This window comes from Ambystoma mexicanum, chromosome 5q (assembly GCF_040938575.1).
Source record: "Ambystoma mexicanum isolate Mex_15411 chromosome 5q, UKY_AmexF1_1, whole genome shotgun sequence".
Lineage (NCBI taxonomy): Eukaryota > Metazoa > Chordata > Amphibia > Caudata > Ambystomatidae > Ambystoma > Ambystoma mexicanum.
In genome coordinates this window covers 1152485979-1152506365 of record NC_090933.1, presented here as the reverse complement: position 1 = coordinate 1152506365, position 20387 = coordinate 1152485979, and positions in this window count along the sequence as shown.

Here is a 20387-nt window from a genome sequence, read left to right as displayed (position 1 = left end):
AAATGCATGATGTGTGTATGCAATGCCAAACAACTGTCTATCGGGGAAATATGTCTTTAGGTCAAATATAGATTGTGTGTAATTTGACAGGGGAGTGTCCTTTCTGCAAGCCATTAAATGACATCGCTCTGACACTCCACTTCTTTTCCCCAATCAAGAGAGAAACGAAAGCTTGACCAATGGGCAGTTGAGAGAGGGGCTGGATAGTGATGCTGCACACACACCCACTTTCAAAAGACATAAAAAGAGCCACTGGAAGCTAGAGAGGACATTCTATTCCATCTGCTGCGGGACGCTCTGCCGGGAAAATCCATACTTTACCTCCATCAACCTCCAGAGAACCAACATAGAGACTTCAATCTATCCACCTTCAGAGACCCAGACCAGACCAGCAGAGGAGAGCTGACCCAGACCGCTGTTAGCAGAACCAGAGAGCTGACCCAGATCACTGTGAAGTGCCGAGACCAGACCGGAGTCCAGTCCAAAACCTGACCAGATCCGTGGCAAGGCCTATTTCTAAATATATTGTGAGTACCTAGCAGAACTGTGCAGAACCAATCTCTTAGTTAAAATAATCTAATCCAAACTATTTTAACTATTTTAATCTAAGTAGAACTGCCTCCTAACTGTCACCTGTCATTTGCAAAGCTGTCACCTGTCATTTTCTAGCTGCAAGCTGTAACCTGTCACTTTGAACTTTTAAAATTTCAGATCCGAAAAACTACCTTTATTTAATCGTCCGTATCTCTGGAACCGTTTGGGCTAGAAACTTGGTTTAACTTCCTACTCCTCATACTTTTGCCGTAATCACGATTCTCACACTCGCACATTTTACTGCGATTTGTGATTTGGTTAAAAATCCCGCCACGTGTGAAAACAGCAGCTTCCTTGCTTTCCTTTGCCAAAAATTTGTTTAACCTGCTAGTTACTCCTAGATCCTTGCTAAAGTGAGCCTGAACTCATCCCAAGTATATTTCACTCACCCTGAACCTCCTAAAGGGAATTAAAACCATTTTCAGCATATTTCTCACTGCATTGTCACCATATTCAAAGCATTTTGCCTGTGTTTCAAAACTCCTATCTGTTGTAAAAGCTGCTGGGGGGGAATTGAACTGAATTCTATTTGATTGCATTCCTAAGAACTGTGTCATCTTCATCTCCTTACAGTGCATAAAAGGGGGAGTGGATTGCCAGAGAAAAGTGATTACATTGTTTTGTTGAAATCATATTGAGTATTTTCTGTATTGCATGTCATTCAACATTGCATCCATCTGAACTTATATAAAGCATTCTCTACCACCTTATTCTTCTATTCCTATTCACAAGTGTGCTAGTGCCAGACTATTCATTATTGATTACTGCTCAGATTAAGTGTGATATTCAATTATTAATTTATTATAAGGTGTGATATATATATATATATATATATATTGTTTAAATTATCAAATAAACCTTTTAAACTTGCAAAACAGAACTACTTCTTGGCTCAGTGGGGTCAGGGGGATTCCAAGAGAGGGGTTTTATATAGGGGTAGTCATCCAGAACGCATGAACTGGACATAAAGATACATCAATAAGGGTTTCCATTCAGTATCCCAGACTAGGCATTGACTTAGCTGTAGTGTTGAATTGAATCCTCTTACAATACAGAGAAAAACACCAACAACAATTTATCCACCATGTCTTTCAGTGGTGTTCCACCCCCCATGTTCTTCCTATCAGATGTGGGTGAACCTGCTATTCCATGGAAGAGATGGATTAAGGCTTTTGAACATTACTCAGGTGTGGTATGCAGTCAGAATTGTAGTGTGGAGAAGAGGAAATCGCTTTTGTTGCACTGTTTGGGCCCAGCTGGGCAAGAAAAGTTTGAAGAGTCCTTCTTATAACATGCAGGTTCTCCTTTGAATAATTATGGCTGCATTAGTACGGGGCTCAATACAGGTGCTTGTGTAAATGTTGATTGAGAAGCAGGTAGATTAATCACTATTGTGCCAGCTGAGTTTGCAGGGCCAACATTACTATCCATAGACGGACCACTTAGGTCAAGTGGAGTGATAAAATCATCCACCATTAGCCGCTCTGCGTCTCCCAGGCTATGGCATTTCCTTCTCAGAAAAACGTCTTTAATGGTTCTCTTCATAGAGCTAGTTGTTAAAGTATATATCTGGCCCTTCACTTGGGATGATCTAGAGCTTAAGATGTTCTCAGTTTAAATATAGGCACTCATTTCGCTGGTCTGAGATGTTATAACAATGGGGGACAATGACATCAAATCATTAGCATGGGACTGCTGTTCTGGCAAAGTGATTTTAGTAGTTTTGTCCAAAGCTTTTGTAGAATGTTTCATGGTTATATTTGTTAAGACGGCACCATCTTATTCCGGGGCCCTCAGGTCATCATCCAGCAGGTCACGCCTTAAATTGTATCAGGCTTATATCAGAATGGCCTATATCAGAATGGTATCTAGAAATCGGCTCAAAGGCACATGAGGCCCACAGTCACTGTTTAAATGGGGCCTAATAAAGGGCAGCTCAAGGGTATTTTGTACCCACAGTCACTGCCCAAAAAGTAAGAGCACCATGAAGTTCCAACAATCTAAGATGATACACACAGAAATCCGCCGTGCCCGTTTGATCCACTGGCTAAGATTACTCACGACCACTTGAAAGCGTAGTCCTGCCGACAGGCTCTGATGAGAAAGAATGATGGCAAGGCAACTCCACAGGTCTGCAGTCACGGCCTAAAAAAGTTGATTAGGCTTTAAGCTCTAGGCTTTAGGCTTTAGGAAGTTTGAGGGAAAGGGCAGTTTAAAGGCTCTGACGGCCCGCAGTCACCGCCGAAAAACTATCACAGACTTTTTTGAGTCTTCTTTGATGTATAATCCATGTGAATTGACCAGTTGCAAGTAATCACTCAATAACAAGGAGGCGGAATGGGAGGCGGGGGGAGCAGGAAATTGGTTGTATGTTTTTTTTACAGTGAGTGCACTAGTGAGGCACCCCTCTTTTAAGAGTAGACATACTTACTTGCAGCACCTCGAGGTCCTGATATGAGAGGCAGACTAGGATCTGATCGTTAAGATGTAAAATCCCAGAGACAGCCTCTATGCCACCCGGGCTGCTCGGACTGCTTTGACTGCCTCTCTGCGATTTCAAGGAGGTTTTGATTACCAAGTGCCGCCTTCACTGCATAGACAGGGAAAATAGACACCATCCAACAGAGAGACAGCTTTCACTGCCTCTCTTTGCCTCTCTGTGTCGCTCCACGGTTCCAAGGAGGTTTTGATTACCAAGTGCTGCCTTCACTGCATAAAGAGGGGAAATAGACAGCCTCCAACAGAGAGACTGCTTTCACTGCCTTTCCACGCCGCTCCACGGTTCCAAGGAGGTTTTGATTACCAAGTGCTGTCTTCACTGCATAGACAGGGGAAATAGACTGCATCCAGCAGAGAGACTGCTTTGACTGCCTCTCTTTGCCTCTCCGCACCGCTCTGTGGTTCCAAGGCGGTTTTAATTACCAAGCTCCGCCTTCGGTGCATAGGTAGGGAAAATAGACTGCATCCAACAGAGAGACTGCTTTGACTACCCCTCTTCGCCTCTCCACATCAATTGCTGCAGCTCCTTCTTGCAGACAACGCTCACGTTTGATCTCCCATAGCTGCCATGGGACACCCTAATCAATTTGTAACTGTAAACAATGCACTTTTTTTGCCAAGTTCATTGCTGTCGACGTTTTACACAATGGCACTGTTCTTTCTGGGACATGTAGTTTGGTAGTGCCATTAAACGTAACTGATGGCAAGACCACAAAATCAGGGAGCTATCGACTAAATATTAATAACTTGCAAAGACTGACACACAGAAACCTGTTTGCCATGTAACGAAGATACCCAGAACATGCACAGTTTGTATCCCAGCCTACCCGTTCCAGGCACACATACTACACAGGCCAGTGGATACACTGTGCAGGTTCAGGGTGACTGCGAGGTTGCAAGCACAGTTGCAAGAGGGATGAGAGGTGGCTCGTTAAATTGTGATTGATTGGGCACTTGCTGAGGGTGCAGACAGCGAAATCCAAAAAGGTGAGGGGAAGGGCTACTCTGGCTTTGTTAGGTGCTGCGGACGCATTGCAAAGCACTGAGAGGAACCATGAAACGAGTGGTAGCTTCTTGACAGTCCTTGGTCCACAGTAAATTAGTGACATTTTCAACCTCAACTGTGGCGGAATGAGACACATTACCAACAGCTCTGTAATAGCACCGCGGTACAAATGAACACACAAAACTGGCTTGCGCTGTAAAAGCCCTACACAACGCTGCTTTTTGCCACACAATACAATGCAGTTTTCCCTGCACTGTTAATGAGGCATGCGCTTAGCACTATCATCGCTAAGGCTGGCACCAGCACACAAATAAATGATAATCTGTCCCCAGATTGAATTACTCTTTTCCACAAGCAATCCTTCATTGGTTAGTTCATCACGTCTCTTCAAGATCAATAGAACAGGTTGAAGACAATGTCAAGTTTAGAGGCTCCGCAGGGGGACCTTCACTGACGCTAGGCTGGCTCTTAGCCTTTATAACCCATTTATCAATCGGGCACGCATTTGGGGGAGTGCCTGTTCTGCCTGACTCCCTGCTCATTCTTGGATTTCACAGATCATTTTCCTTTCCTCAACTTCCACCAGTTGTGCATGAGCAATAACTCTGCCCTCAGTTTCCAGTCCTATAAATCCAGGGCACGCACGCATTTGCGGGCACGCATTTGGGTGAGTGCCTGGGTGAGTGCCTGTTCTGCCTGACTCGCCGCTCCTGCTTGGATTTCGCAGATCATTTTCCTTTCCTCAACTTCCACCAGTTGTGCATGAGCAATAACTGCCCTCAGTTTCCAGCCCTATAAATCCAGGGCACGCACATATTTGCGGGCACGCATTTGGGTGAGTGCCTGGGTGAGTGCCTGTTCTGCCTGACTCGCCGCTCCTGCTTGGATTTCGCTGATAATTTTTCTTTCTTCAACTTCCATTAGTTGTGCATGGTATGACTCTCCTACTATCCACCACTTGAGAACTATATGAATCACACTTGGAATAACCACTCAAAACACTAAAACCGTGTTTATTTGTATTTTCAGAGCAATAACTCTGCCCCTAGTTGCCAGCCCTATAAATCCAGGGCGCTCACGCATTTGCGGGAGTGCCTTGGTGAGTGCCTGTTCAGCTTTCTCAGCGAACAGCACTCAGCCTCCGGGCTTGCTTTATTAATATTCCCTACAATAATTGCATTCAAGGCTAACTTTGTATGGCATACACTCTCCAAACTAACATGCCTGCCCTTGCCATACAACCCGCTAATGTCCTTACAATGGACGAGAACCATTTTCTCAACAGAGAGACCAACGTTGCTAAAGAAACGCGAGCTAAAATGGCGCGATCTGAATCGCACACCTCCCATTTAAGGCTGCTATGGAATCCAAAAATTAAAACTAACACAGTCAGGTCCATGACTATCGCCACAATTGACCCACCATCACCTGCAACTCTAACAAAGTTAGCTACATCTACTAATGGGAACTCCAAAAATGACCCCACAGGCGAGGGAATTCTAACTTGCTCAGTGCTAACGGGCATCTCGTTCAAACAACAGGTGGTTGATAGCATTGACAGTTTGGCACCTGTAACCCCTGCTGTTCCTGTCACGAAGGCACAAATACACATAGCGCAAGGAAATGCTGTGCCGCCGTTGTTCTCAGACATGTCAAAAATCAACAGAAATTGACATCCAATGAAAACGAAACGCAAAGACCTTTCATAGCACATGCGCACTCCGTGCAGGCTACTGCTGGAACCAAGGTTTGTGCTAAATTTCCCACCAAGATGGGGATGATAGAAATAGTCAATCTCTGAATGAAGCCTCCAATCTTGATACTGAAGATATGATGCCTCGACCTCAGCCCTTAACTGAAGTCGTATATGACACGGTAATAGCCTCTCCCTTAATGCACACTTAAAATCTATCCCACTAGGCCATACTATACCAATCTAGAACTGACTCTTTCATCAATGCAACAGTTATATCTGATACATCGTTCATTAAACCCACTCCCAGACCATCATTTGGGATGCGACAATTGAACAATCCTGGATATGAAATAACTCTTAATGCCATGATTAACAATCTCTTTACCATCATCAAACTTTATGAGCTCTTGGACACTAGAATGCAAAAAAAGCAAAATGTCATTAATTCAATTGCATATAAATTGACATCTGTCAAAATAGAGTCTGCTCAATTGGACATAGATGCCCAGTTGTGAAAACAAAATCTCCAATTAAGGGCCATACTTAAAAATGCGACAACCTGATGTTATTATGTCACACAAAACAAAAGAAATCGCCATTATTCCTGACGATTCAAGTTGAATTACACCCATTGTCCCAAGGCTCTCCAAGTCGCCTACAATTACTAACCATGACAAACAAACCAGCAAACCTCCTCATAACTCAGACTCTGGGATTCATTACGAGGCTGTTGGAATGGGTTTAACGGCACTGGTAATGGTACCGTTAAACCCACTCCGCCCAATTACGAGGTTCCCTTGCGGGACCCGGAAAGGACGTCTGGTAAAACCAGACGTCCTTTCCGGGTCCCGCGAAAGTACCAGGGAGCTAACAACGGGTCCGTTATTAACGGGCTTGTTGTTAGCTCCCTCCCCATTCCCATTGAGCCATATGGGGCTCAAATGGGAATGGGGATCAATTTTTACTGGGCCCATGGAATGGGCAATTACCGGGTCCACCAAGGTCGCCATGACCCGGTAATTGCCCATTCCATGGGCCCGGTAAAAAATCATTACTGGCGGCAGCTGTGCCCTTAATAAGGGCACGGCTACCGTCAGCCTCGTAATGAGGCCCTCTGTAATTGAAATTTGTGATATTCCTCAAGAGCCGATATTTGAGGTATTCACTAAATCCAAACGCAAAAGTAAAACGCAATTGGATAAGACAACTAGTTAAAAAAAAAAAATCATCAACACCTTGAACATTCCTAGCTCCATGCGTGTCTCAGCAAACATTATGATTCTACATTTGCCATCTGCAGCCACAACAGTTGACCTGTGCAATTGTGCAGTCTATTTTGCTTCTAGCAAGTATCGATCTACTACCTCAAAATGGTCATAGCTACAAGAGGCCATAAGATCAACTAACCACTCCCCTAATAAATAGAGTCAAATTAGTGCCCAAATCAAGCCATTCAAGCTAACAATATGGAACACTTGTGGTTTTTCACATTTGCCTAGGAAGAACGCCAATCATCCATTAAACAAAAAATGGTCAACTCATGTTGCTACAACAAACCTGAATGCATCATCAGCCAATATTACCTAATTATGAGCTATGTTGGACTCCAGCGATAAAGCAATCCAAGGGAAGGTCCATGATTGGCCTGGTCACAGCCCTCAAAATTGACACTGGAGGAAAACCATACCACATCCTTGTATTCAGCTTCTTGAACTTCAACTTGAACAAACTGCCACAAATTGTATACATGTAGCATTACTCAATATATACTGGAATTCAGCGCTGATCTCAGACTATGGGACTCATTATGAGTCAGCGCTAGCTGTGCCTTTAAAAGCGGCAGGCTGCTGTCAGACTTGTGATGAATTACAGCTGCCTGACTTGCCGGAATGACTGGGGCATTACAGCCCCAGCGGTCCGGTAAGTCAGGCGGCTGCAATTGTAACTCCCCATTCCCATTGAGTCCCAGGGGACTCAATGCGAATGGGAGGACAGAAGCACCGGCACTGTGTGCAACAGTGCCGGTGCTTCTGTCAAAGACTGCAGGCGGGTGCCTGACTTGCCGGAATGACTGGGGCATTACAGCCCCAGCAGTCCGGTAAGTCAGGCGGCTGCAATTGTAACTCCCCATTCCCATTGAGTCCGAGAGGCCTCAATGCGAATGGGAGGACAGAAGCACCAGCACTGTGTGCAACAGTGCCGGTGCTTCTGTCAAAGACTGAGGGCGGGTGCCATCCCACCCGGGGTGCCATCCCACCCGCCAGGTCTGACCTGGCGGGTGGGACGGCATCCACCTGCAGAACTCATAGTTTGCCTGTCTGGAAACAACAGTGCCGGTAATCTTACCGGCGCCGCTGTTTCCAGACCAGCAAACTTGTAATGAGGCCCAATGTATTTTTACAACATGTGACAGAATCCCTAGACATGGTGTTAAATGATCCTTTGCCCTACTTGATCATTATAGCGGGAGACCTGAACATAAGATATATTACCCTGGACACAAAAGTACAATCTAATAAATGCATGACATGGATGGCCTTGATGGAAGAATTAAATCTAACTATACTCAATGGAACAATTGAAGCCGACATTCCTGCTAAACCCACATGGAAAAGAGACTCATCCATGGCAATTCTGGACTATGTATTTGTTTCCTTCAACATGGTAACTCAAATTTCTAACTTGAAAATAATTGAAACTGCTGAGAGTGACCACAACTTACTAGAAATTACATGGATTCTTCCATTCAGATCACCTCTACAATATTTTTCAAATGACATAACAATAAACACTGGCAGGAACAGAATCAATTGGTCTATACCAGAAATTAAGAAATTCATAAAAAATCTTAAAAATGAAATGTCTTTCTCAAGAACACGCTCTAATAAACCACTTAGCCAAAGCTACAACTATTTTTCAACATTAATGACAGGCCTCTCCACGATTGATTGTCCCACATTCAGACACAGCTATCTTAACAATTGTGAAATGAAAACATTGAAAGTCAAAATGAAGAAAGAGGTAAAGAATTTGAACCATCATGATTGGAAGGAAAAAAAAAACATCAGCGCAAAAATCAAGATGAGCTATAAGAACAAAATAAAACAACTTAAAGTATCGAGGCATCAAGAGGACAATGAAGGCATGATATCTGCTTCATCCTCCAAGTCCAGCACGCAAATCTGGAAACTTTTAAAAAGTGCCAATGATGATGGAAACCATTCATTACTACTAAACACCAATAGCAAGAAAAGATGGAAAGAATTCTACTTGACACTATTCTCCGGCTCAGAACAATTTCAAAGATCTACACATCGATCATTTGGATATAGTATTATAGGAATGTGTGTTGACCTATGAAAAGGTGGTTACCTTAGCAAATGATACGATTATTGTGCCATACGTGCAAGCGTATCTTTGCCTAGAAGGTAATATGCTTGTAGGTACTCTTGGCACCCAACAAAGATCTTACAGAAAATGGTTGCCTGTGAGTATTCCTGGAATATTAACGATCGCTGCTCAAAAAGAGACATAAAAAAAGAAAGTGTTTGAGTTCTGGAATGAGCAAAATGTAACTAATGTTGCCCCAAAGTCAAATAGTGGCCCATATCTTGAAGAGTATCTTACTGGAACCACGCTTCCAAAATATATCGTGGCATATCCCAGCGCTAGGACTTTTCGTACTTACCTTCTAATGAAATTTAATATGACGGAAGCACTTGCAACCAAAGGCGATATTACTGGTATCCCACACGAAATGAGGAAATGACGTCTATGTGGCAATAATGTTTCTGAGTCACTTTATCATTTAATCATGAATTGTGAAAGTGTGACTGCGTTTAGAACCAAATCTTTTAAATCTTTTAACAATGCAATTGACATGACGTATACAACTGAATTATGGATGTCTTTTATGAGAGGTAATGACACAAATCTAATATATTATTTTGTTATTCTTTATGTAAAGATTGTGGCAATTTTAAAATGTATTGAATGATGAATTTTAATGTGTATTGGATGTTATATTTTAGAGTTGTGATATTTGAACTTATATTGAATACCTGTATATGTTGTATGACTCTGTGTTATACAAAGCCTTTTGGCTAAAAGTATATCTAAATAAATAAATTATAGATACAAAAACTCAGCTCCTCTAGAGCCCCTATGCCTGACAGCCTATCTAATTACATTCTAAATGTCACCCTGAAGAATGGGCTACCACCCTGGAGCTAATTTATGAAAAATTTGAAAATACTGGAATAATACCATCTTCATGGAAACAATCGATAATAGTACCTCTATACAAAAAAGTGACAGAAACAATACTATCAATTACAGACCATTGGCATTACTAGATGTTCCTGGAAACATGTACGTTCACCTGGTGTTACGCGATATGCTAGCCTGGCTAAAAAAAGCAACATGGACCATCACCAAACTGGTTTTATTGCTGGAATAGGCACTGCTCTGAATTTGCTTATACTAGCTGCATTAAAGGAACAATGTATTAAAAACAAGATCCCACTCTACGTTGCTTTCGTGGACTTGAAACAGGCGTTTAATTCAGTATCTCGTTCATTATTATGGGAAAAATGTGAGAAAGCCAAATGCGCTCCTTACTTGCTGAACCTAATGCGCCAAATTTATTCGAACACCTCCATAAGATTCAATTGAATCAAAATGTCTTGCTATCACAACTGATACCAACGGATAAAGGTCTTAAGCAAGGTTGCATGATAGCCTCCATGCTATTCAATTTCTATATAAGAGACATAACTAAACATCTGACAATCAAAAACACATATCCGCCAAAACTAGGACAAACAAACATTGCGACACTTCTCTATGCTGATTATCTGGTTATCCTTGACGAGACCCCTGTAGGGCTACAAAGACAACTCTCTGCACTTCACATCTATGCCTGCTTGAATAAATTAGAAATAAATGCTCAAAAAACGAACATCATGACAATTGGGATTAACAGAGTCACCCAGAAAAACATGAAATATAAATGGACAATTGACACTGAATCTCTGACTCTTGTCACTGAGCATACATATCTAGGTGTAAACATGAACAGCAATTGCAATGAAGCACCCTATAAATTAGAGACAAGACAGAAAATGCAACTATTGACATCACAAGCAAAAATGGTGCATTCAAAATATGGGAAATGTTCTTGGAAACACGTGATGATATATTACAAACAAAACATAATCCCGACCATCACCTATGGTGCACAATCTAAGCTGCCACAGCATCCTCCCAACAGGGAGCTCATTGAGGGACTATTTTGGAAACATGAGTTTCCAGTTCCAATGAGGTTCCCAATTTCACTAATCAGGCATGAGCTGGGTTTAACATCTTTGAGAGGAAAAGTGAATGGAACACTATCATTATACAGGAAATGCTCAACATCAGAAAACTATGAAACCTCATTAATATCTGATATTTCCAAATCACTAGTGAAAGATGCAAATAAGCATCTTGGTCAATGGAGAGATCCTTGCCTGCAAATTATGACCATGGTGGACATAGAAACCTCCTTGCTTATAACGAACCCTGCCACAGCAAAACAAAAGCTGTTTGATATGGACTGGATAAAAACTAGGGATACATGCATGTTTTATAAGGAATTTCGAACTTCTAATCTGTTTGGAAAAAAAAGAAACGAAATCCCAAAATATCTGCAGAGGTATCCTGAAACCATCTCCTCTGCCATAATCAAAAGAATGAGATTTAACCTATGGCCAACGAAATCTCTTATGGCTCAACGCAGCAATGACAAGTCCATGGAAACCACATGGAGATTCTGCAATGATAATTGCAATGATGAAACGCTTGACCATTAATTAATCGACTGTATAGCCCTATTTGATTCTTGGAAAAGATACTATGAAAATAATTTGATGCCTACAAGAACATGTTGTGTGATGATGCAGATTTCTCGATAGCATGAACTTATAGAAGTCTGGAAATGAGGAACTCTTCCCCAACTTATTAATATCCTCTAGTGAAACTATAGATATTTCGTATTTCTGTTTCAAAATAATATTCATATGTCTTTTCTCCTTTTTTAACTATGTCATGGTCATAAGAATTGTAATCAACAAAGTGCTTAATGTGAAAGGTTTAATCATAAAACCAACACACATTTTAATTAAAAAAAATGAAAAAATAGGGACAGAAAAAGAAGGAACCTTAGGCAAGCGGGCAGAATTATGAAATGGAACTAATTCAAAGCCGCCAGCAGTCTGGAAACAGACAAAAGTAGTAGAAGGAATAGACGCCAAAGAAACAGCATTAATCCTTGGCAGGCTAGCAGTAGCCTTCAAGAGACTGGAAGACGATGTGTTGGCTTGCTTACGTAACTTCTTCTGTCTTCTACTGTTGCCCTTCATTCTGTTACATTTACCCTGAGGTTCTTCAGACCACTCCACGTCCTCCTCTCCTAGAGTAGCCGAGGACTGACCTGTTATTACAATTACCGGGCTAGCTCCAATAGCATCTAGCCCAGGGGCACTTTGATTATTACATTGCGTCTGTCTTTTGGCACATTTTCAGTTACCGCATAACTATCCACTAGAGCAGGATTAAGATTCCCTTCAGGGACACTGCTCTCCAAAATGACACTGACAAATCTGCTCAGAGTAGCGATAAGCTCGAGCCATATTAGAACATAACATGAAGAGCACCTTAACTGCCCCCTCAAAATGGGATGCCGTAGTCACTGGGCTAATGGAAGAGTCATCAGCCTCATTATCAATGTATACGTTTTCCACAATTGTTTCACGGTTGTGAGATTTGGACAGTTTGGTTCCAATAATATTACTGCACTCAATAGGTGTAGAAGCGGGAGCATTCAAATCCTGAGGGTCGAGGGAGTTGCGCAGAAACGTATAACAAAGAGTAAATAGGAAATTGTTATTATCAATTCCCCCAAATGCTGTAAATTCTTGCAACTCATAGGGACGAGGGGAAGAGGAACAAGCATTAAGCAAGATGGACTCGAAATATCTCCTGAGATAAGGCTTTTCACATGAAAGAAGGCAGTGATTTTACCCGTTTTATTTGGAATACTAGATTTCCATGTTTGTCCATGTTTTCTTCCAGTGGTTAATAGTCTCAGTTGAAGACCTCATACTTGCTGTACTTTTATTATCAGTCCTGGTAACTGATTTCGTTTGCTTTGCACATGCAGAGCTTGGTAGTTGATACTTACGCACCATTGCTGGCATTATAATCCTCGGAAACCACCAAACGTCAAATCAGAGCGACAGTACCGGCCTTGGGAAGCAAACTTGTCAAATGATGGTACCCGTCCAAAGCAGCAAATCCTACACCTCATTCACCGAGCTGCACAACTGCAAAACTGCCAACACACCTATGCAAAACTAGTCGATGCTCCACGTATATACTAATGCTGCAGCGGGCGAGCGCTGGGAGGTCAGGAGCTAAGTCATGAAGAATCTGGGGCAAAACCTTCCTCTCTTATCCCCTGTACAGCCCCCCCTGTAGTATTACTCTGCAGAGAGCAGAGAAGAATCTCCATACAATATTGATGTGGGAGCGTGTGCATTGCTGGTCAGAAGCACCAACCTCCAGTGCAGTCAGCTTGGCCCCGGTGTGCCATAACCTTCAGGCCAGAGGGCTCACAGGCAAACACGCTGACCTACTCTCACTTCTCTGACACACCGCTCAGCCTCTGAGAGTCTCTGCAGTCTATTCCATTTGAGCAAATGACCTCAGAGCGTCAAGACAATCGTCAAGCCGCACTGCTTAGGGTGCGTGCTGAGAACTGCTGCAGCCGCTTCCGACAATCGGTGTTTGTCTGAAGTACTGCAGCCAAAAGGCATGGGAGGTCGCATGGGGACTTGGGTAGCCTCCTTTGCGAACTCATCCCACTTGCAAAGGAGCTTCTGAACAGTTGGAGCTCAATTAACTCAATAAGGGCTTCCTTTAACACTGTGGGATGGTTGTGGTGTCACCTTTCATTAAAGTAGCCTTGTAGAGGTGAAACAAAGCTTCACCAGAGGTCCAATCAGGACATCCAACCACAAAGATAGCATTGCACACCTCTCCCTTCAGGTTCCCAAACAGAATTTGGTGACATGTTCTCAAACAGAATTTGGCGACATGTTCTCCACATCGGTAGATTGCAGGAGATGTTACCCATGAGTTCCACAACTTCACATTTGTGGAGCTGTCTCTCGGAACTGCCCGTAATGCATTTTCCACTGGTGACAACCCAGTATAGTTTATTAACCAGCTGGCAGTATGTCCCTTTCTTTAATAAATTCTAATTAACCACTGGTTATATTTAACAAAGTCCTTCTGCAGTGCTTGTACCAACATTCCCATATTGACACCCATCTCTGTTTAAAAAATGTTTCCAAAACCATGTTCTTCCACATGTGCGTGACTGTGACTGATTACAGTGAACACACATTACATTGCACACCAGAGACATACAAGCTTATGCGTAACTGAGGAGGATCGATTCATCTGCTTTATCCAGGGCACCAGTTTCTTAGGCAGACATTTGTATATATAGGTAGACATAAGTGTCTACAAGCAAACAACACTCAACACAGTTGATTTATCGATGATTGCGTGGATAGGAAGTTCTGACCATTTAGTAGGGGCCAGTCACTGTCATTTCATCTTTTGATATTCCATCAGCTCAATATCAATTCAGAGCTCGTTCCCTTATTGTGCAACCCCAGGGTTTGGTTTCCATGTGTTAATATCCCCGCAAAAATATCGCCATACAAAAATATTGCCATATTTCTGCGGCAATATTAAGGCATGGAACCTGCGGGGGACACCTCCGCAACCCCTGCATTATTTTTAAAGGAGCGGGGGACACCGCCGCAACCCCTGCTCCCAAAGACCACAAAAATGACCCCCCCCCCCCCCAAAATATATATACAGCGATATTTTTGGTGGGGATAATATGTAGTGATATCAGGGTTTGTCCCAAGATGATCTAATTTGGGATTTTGTTCACAACGAGTTCTTACACCCACCGCAAAAAACAAAGGCTTGCAAAAAGCAGGTAGTGGACTAGTATAAACCCGTGGAAATCAGCATTTCTAAACATGAGCCATGACAAGCCACGTGAGAGAAGTACATAACCTTGCCATAGAAAACCAAACCATGAAACCGGGACACACAAAACAGGTTCCTTTTCAAACAATACATTATTGATCCTAGTGTTTCTTTTCAATGTTTAACATCCTGGGTCCCCTGATGTTCACTGCGATGTTATTCTCTTGGAGTGCTTGCACCTTAACCGCACTGTACATTTCCAGTGTATGAACGAAGGCGTGGCTTTACCCAGGCGCCTGGCACATGACCAGGATCTTTCACGGATTACTGCTCGATGCAACTCAACAGAACACGTTACACAGGTACTTTACAAAGTAAACAGGCAGTTGCTTCCAGAAACAGCTTGCTGTTGCTGCATAGATTCCCACACAATGGATTTGAACATGTTTATACCTTAAAACTACAGTCTGCTTGCATTTCATAATGCTAGATGGAGCTGACAGACTCTATTGAGTATGTACATATTATAGCGTCTTATTACGAGTTTGGCAGTGTGGATACAAAGTGGCGGTAATTCCGTTACCGTAAAAAAAAAAGTGGTGGTAACGGAATTATTGCCATTTTTCTTTCACTGCCGAATTCCGAGTTTAAACTTGAAGTGTTATATTTACCTCAAGCATCTTGCTGGAATTAAATCCTCCACTTGAAGGTAAAACATCGGCAGAATAACCATTGAAATTTTGTCTCACTTTAATTGTGCCAAAGACCCCATGGAGTCCAATGGACACCAAAAATGGATATTTACCCAGTCCTTCCCTCACTCCTAATCCTGCGGTAAACCCACGGGACAGAGTGGGGTAATGGTAAACAAGTTTGGCAGTAGCAGTAAACGAGTTTAATGGCCATTTGCAAAGATTTACCACCGAATTACTGCCACATGCGTACCCTTTTTTGGCAGTAACAGAATTACCACCATTTTTTCCGCATCGGCAAACTAAATGTTTGACTTTAACGTTGCAGATTGTCCTCCAGAATCATGTTGGATGTAAATCCGAATCGGCAGAATTACAGTGGCCTAATTATCGCCACAATAATTCTGCCGAAAACCTGAAGGAGTCCTATGGACTCCAAACACGGGGATTACTACCATCTAACCACTGCTTGTAATCCTGTGGTCAACCCAGAGGGATCAATGGTGGTAACAGTAAGCGAGTTTGGTGGATATACTTCTGAATTACCACCAGACCTGTGATGAGGCCCAATTGTCTTTTGGTAAAGATGAGTGCAATTTAAATTGTGTAACTATTGCAAGCACACTTACGAAGCAGTACCATACTTGCATTTTGCTGCCAGAAGACCTGGTCGCCAACATTAGCTTGACTTTTAGAAAACCAACCAGCTCACTGCAGTGAATGCAAACTCTCTCATGAGTATTAATAGTTGATGAGGAGATTCCCGAAGAAGTTACCATGACTTACTCCTCATTTAAACATGGAGAGGGGTATTCGATTAAAGAAGTTGCTCAGATGAAGTCAGGGGGATACAAAAGACTTGCTTCTAGTAAGTCAGTAGTAAGTCACAGTTACTCAGAGTAATTTCCTTGTGAATTGAATAACCCTCTCCAGGCTTAAGTCAGGAGTACCTCGGATCCACTCATCCTAACTTCGATGGAAACCGGCTGCTGTGTTCATATTTCTGCAGCACACGATGCATGTGATTTCAGTCGCTGAACAGGAAATAGCTGCCCCTGTGTCAAATATGCATCAGGCCTACAAATATTCAACCACTTGGTTCAGCGTTTTTGATCGCAAGATGTTTTTTGAAGGTTTTCTTACCACAATCTTTTTGCCGAAAAAACTCATCGCATTTTTTTGGGGGGTTAGAAAAATATATAAATTGGGTGTGGGTGTACGGGAATATAAAAAATAAATAAAGGGGATGTGGGTTTAGGGGGTAACCCCCCAAAAATAAAAAAATAAAAAAATTCAATTCGTTTTTTTCATAAAAAATCCACAGTAGAAAACCCAGCGAAAAAACATCCTGCGATGAAATGACATGGAACCAACCACTTTGGTCGAAATGTCCAAATTGGCAATGTTCAAAAGTATCTGAACCCGCAAAACCCCTGGGGCAAGTCTGGAGGTAATTTGGCAGTAATTTTGCTGAATTACCACCAAACTCATTTACCGTTACTGCCACTTGGCCCCATGGTTTACCACAGGATTACATGATGTATGATTCTGGAGATAAACACTCAATTTCAACGTCAAAATGTTAGTTTGCAGTGCAGTAAAACTGGCGGTAGTTCCATGACTGCCAAAATAAGTGCTGGTCATTTTTAGGATCTGGTATTAGGATAGTTTCCCTCTTGCTTCCAGATGTTTCCCTGCCCCTTATGGAGTCTGTCTGTGTAAGGTCATCAGTGGAATGTTTGGTTGAGTCATGGAATGTTTAGTATGCTTGTGACCCTGAGTGTTCCACCTGTAGCAGTGGCCATGAGGTAGCCTCGGTGGTGGGAGCCAGTGGGCTCCATTCCTGAGCTCCCTTCCTCTCTCCATGATTAATGTACCTGATGCCACCTGATCTTGAAGACTAAGAATAAAGGAGTTTACTTAACCTACCTGCTGCCTCAAGTGTACTTTCAACCTTAACAGTAATGGAAGTACCACCAGTTATTTCACGCACTACCGGACTTGTAATGAGGCCTTGTCTTTTATGCCATTTAGAATTGCAATTTTTAATTTTTGTTTTTGTTTTCATAATTATTTTTTCATAAACAACAGTTGAATTACAATTGTTTAACAACACAAAGCATATCAATAAAAGAGAAATCACAACACATTTACAAAGTAATTGCTACTCCAGTGGCAGCGTAACCATAACCCAGTGCGCGCAAATATTATGCAAGAAAAATGTAATGTTTTCACCCAAATGCAAGCAACATGTTAGGAATAAAAAATTTAAAAAAACAGTAGCAAGGTGATGACCAGAGACCAATGGATAAAAATCTAACAAGAAGAAAATAATATGGAACTCTTTTAACTAGAAGGTTATATGAACCAGCTTCTCCCCTGGCTGCGAATAGAATGGTTCTGGTTAAAAACATGTTGGATAATAGAGTTTTGAAGAGATATGGCTGACCGCTCCTCTACCAGAGTGGTGGTTAACAGAGCAAAAGGCCAGGATCCTATGTTATTCAGCCTTTTGGCTAGATTAACTGCGTCTCTGCCAAATGGATTACCACTTTCGGTTGTCTCTCCAATTTGATGAGTATAGGTGGGTTTCCAATGTTGCTTGATAGGCAAGCTTTCATTGTACTGCATTTAAATGTACAGTTCTGCTCATTAAAAAAGCACCACATCATATCATGCTTGTTGACAGTGTATAGTAAACCCGTTCCATTTTAGCAACAGCAGCAACTAGGCTGTTGCCCATTTTAGGCCCTCTCGGACAAAATGGAAAAGAAAACAGCAGGACCGTAAAGTTCGCCTGGGTCAAGCTCACTGACATAAGGTCAACAAAAGTCCAGTGCTTTACCCTCTCGTTCTAGGGTGCCCCTTGGCTCTGCTTTAGCTATCGAGTCGCAGGCTTTCCAGGTCCAGTACCCCTGTCTTTCCCAAAAGTAGTTTAACAAGTCCAATGCGTCTGTCTTCTGGGCCACTCTGGAAAGTCACTCTGGGTCTGCGACACAAGGTGCATGCTGTGTTGGAACTTCTGGATGCTGAAGACGTTGGCCAGGGGTTGCCAAACCTATCGCTGGGTGTCCAGGCCCCTTCCTTGCTGCACCAAGTAGTGTCGAGACTCCCAGGGTGTTTTGAGTCCTCACTAAACCGACATTCCTGTCTGCATTGTGAACCTTTGCTCACCTCTTCTACCTGCCTTGGCCTGGCATAGCCTCCTCCTAGAGGCTTTGCCCCATTAGGTTCAAACATTTCCAGGTGTTGCCATCTCCTCCATCTTCTCCTCCCCACCTTCTACTGCCACTTTCTCCAGATGTCACCTCCTCCACCAACTTCTCACCACACATCAACTTCTCACCACCATCTCGCACTGCCACCTCCTCAGCCACTCCTGCTGCTTTATTCCCCTTCCACGTCCAGCAACCTTATTTTCTCCACATTCCTTGCACCACCTTTAAAACTCCTCCCACTGCCAACCGCAACATCCTCCTACAATCCACCCTACTTATCTGGGCTGGCTGGCATTTCTAACATGGGCCCTCCTCCTCCTCCTACATGGGAATATAATTGAAAGTCTTTACCTATCTTGGTCTGAGGTTGGGATTGGTGATGTTGCTTCACTACCTGCAAGCAGCCAAGAGGCTGTGGGGATTGGCACAAGGTTATCTGTATTCCATTGGCCAGTTTGGATTGCCTCCCTGTACTGGTCTGGGCCTGCTATTGACGTGCAGAGTGCATGTGAACGAGTTCCACCGGGGGTTGGGTTATTTCACACTTTCTGTCTGTGTTCGTTGGCCTGCAAACTTGTGGGCGGTTCTGTGGAAGCTGCAAGCAGTCCCAAGACCCTTTATAGGCAATTGTGTGCATGCTGTGCCTGCACCATTACAGAGGCTTGTGAACTTGATTAGTCGGTCAAAGTGTTTTTGCAGCCCTCAGATTGTTGTCCGCGAACATGGTCCTTCGTGGTAGCATGTGTACAATGTGTACAATGCAGGTGCCTGGCAGCAACAGTGGGGTTGTTTTGGGGAAGCTGAATTGTGCTTCAGGAGGGCATATTCAATGGGATTGGTCTGGGGGTATGGGTGCCTCAATTCCTGACATCTTGTTTGGAGGGTGCTGATTGAAGCCCATGTGACTCTCCCCAGCCGAGCAGGATAGACACTGAGAGAGTGACCCAATGAGCCTCCTCACACTGTCCCCGGGCCCATCATGAGCTGCATACAGGTGAAACAGTGACACCCAGCCCCCAATGTCACTCTTTCACCTGGACGTCTTCACAGTCCAAATAATCTATATTTGTTTTTTTTTCCCTATAGACTCTCAACATCTGCTTTTTTGAAAGGGTAAGTGCGCAATAGCTCCTCATAAGCTGAAAGGTGATTTTACCTTGTATTGTCCTTAGGACATAGGGATATACAATCCTAATTCCATAAGTAAGTAGTCACCTGAGACCTTGCACATGCCTGAAACAATTATGACTCACTAAGAGCCAACCTATCCCTGTTCATTATGGTCTAGTAAATCCAAAATATTTATTTCTATGGATTGTGCATAATCACTGCAGGCTATGATCAACATATCCTTCCCTGCTCAGCTGATTTTGGTTTTGTTCCCCATCTATGGTTCATTGAGAAATGTTAGTCTACTTTGTTAGATTTTCAGCGTGTATTTTTAAAATACAATAATACAATACTCAGTTTAGCTTGTGCACTAATTATTGTAAATCCAGATTTCTTCTGAAAAATAAAAAACAATAAATGCACTTGTCCCAAAGGCCCTGTGTAACACTGGCCCCATGCCAGCCACAATAATGGAAAGAATAGACCCTGGTGCTTAATTCCCAGGCAGCTTACTGTGTGTA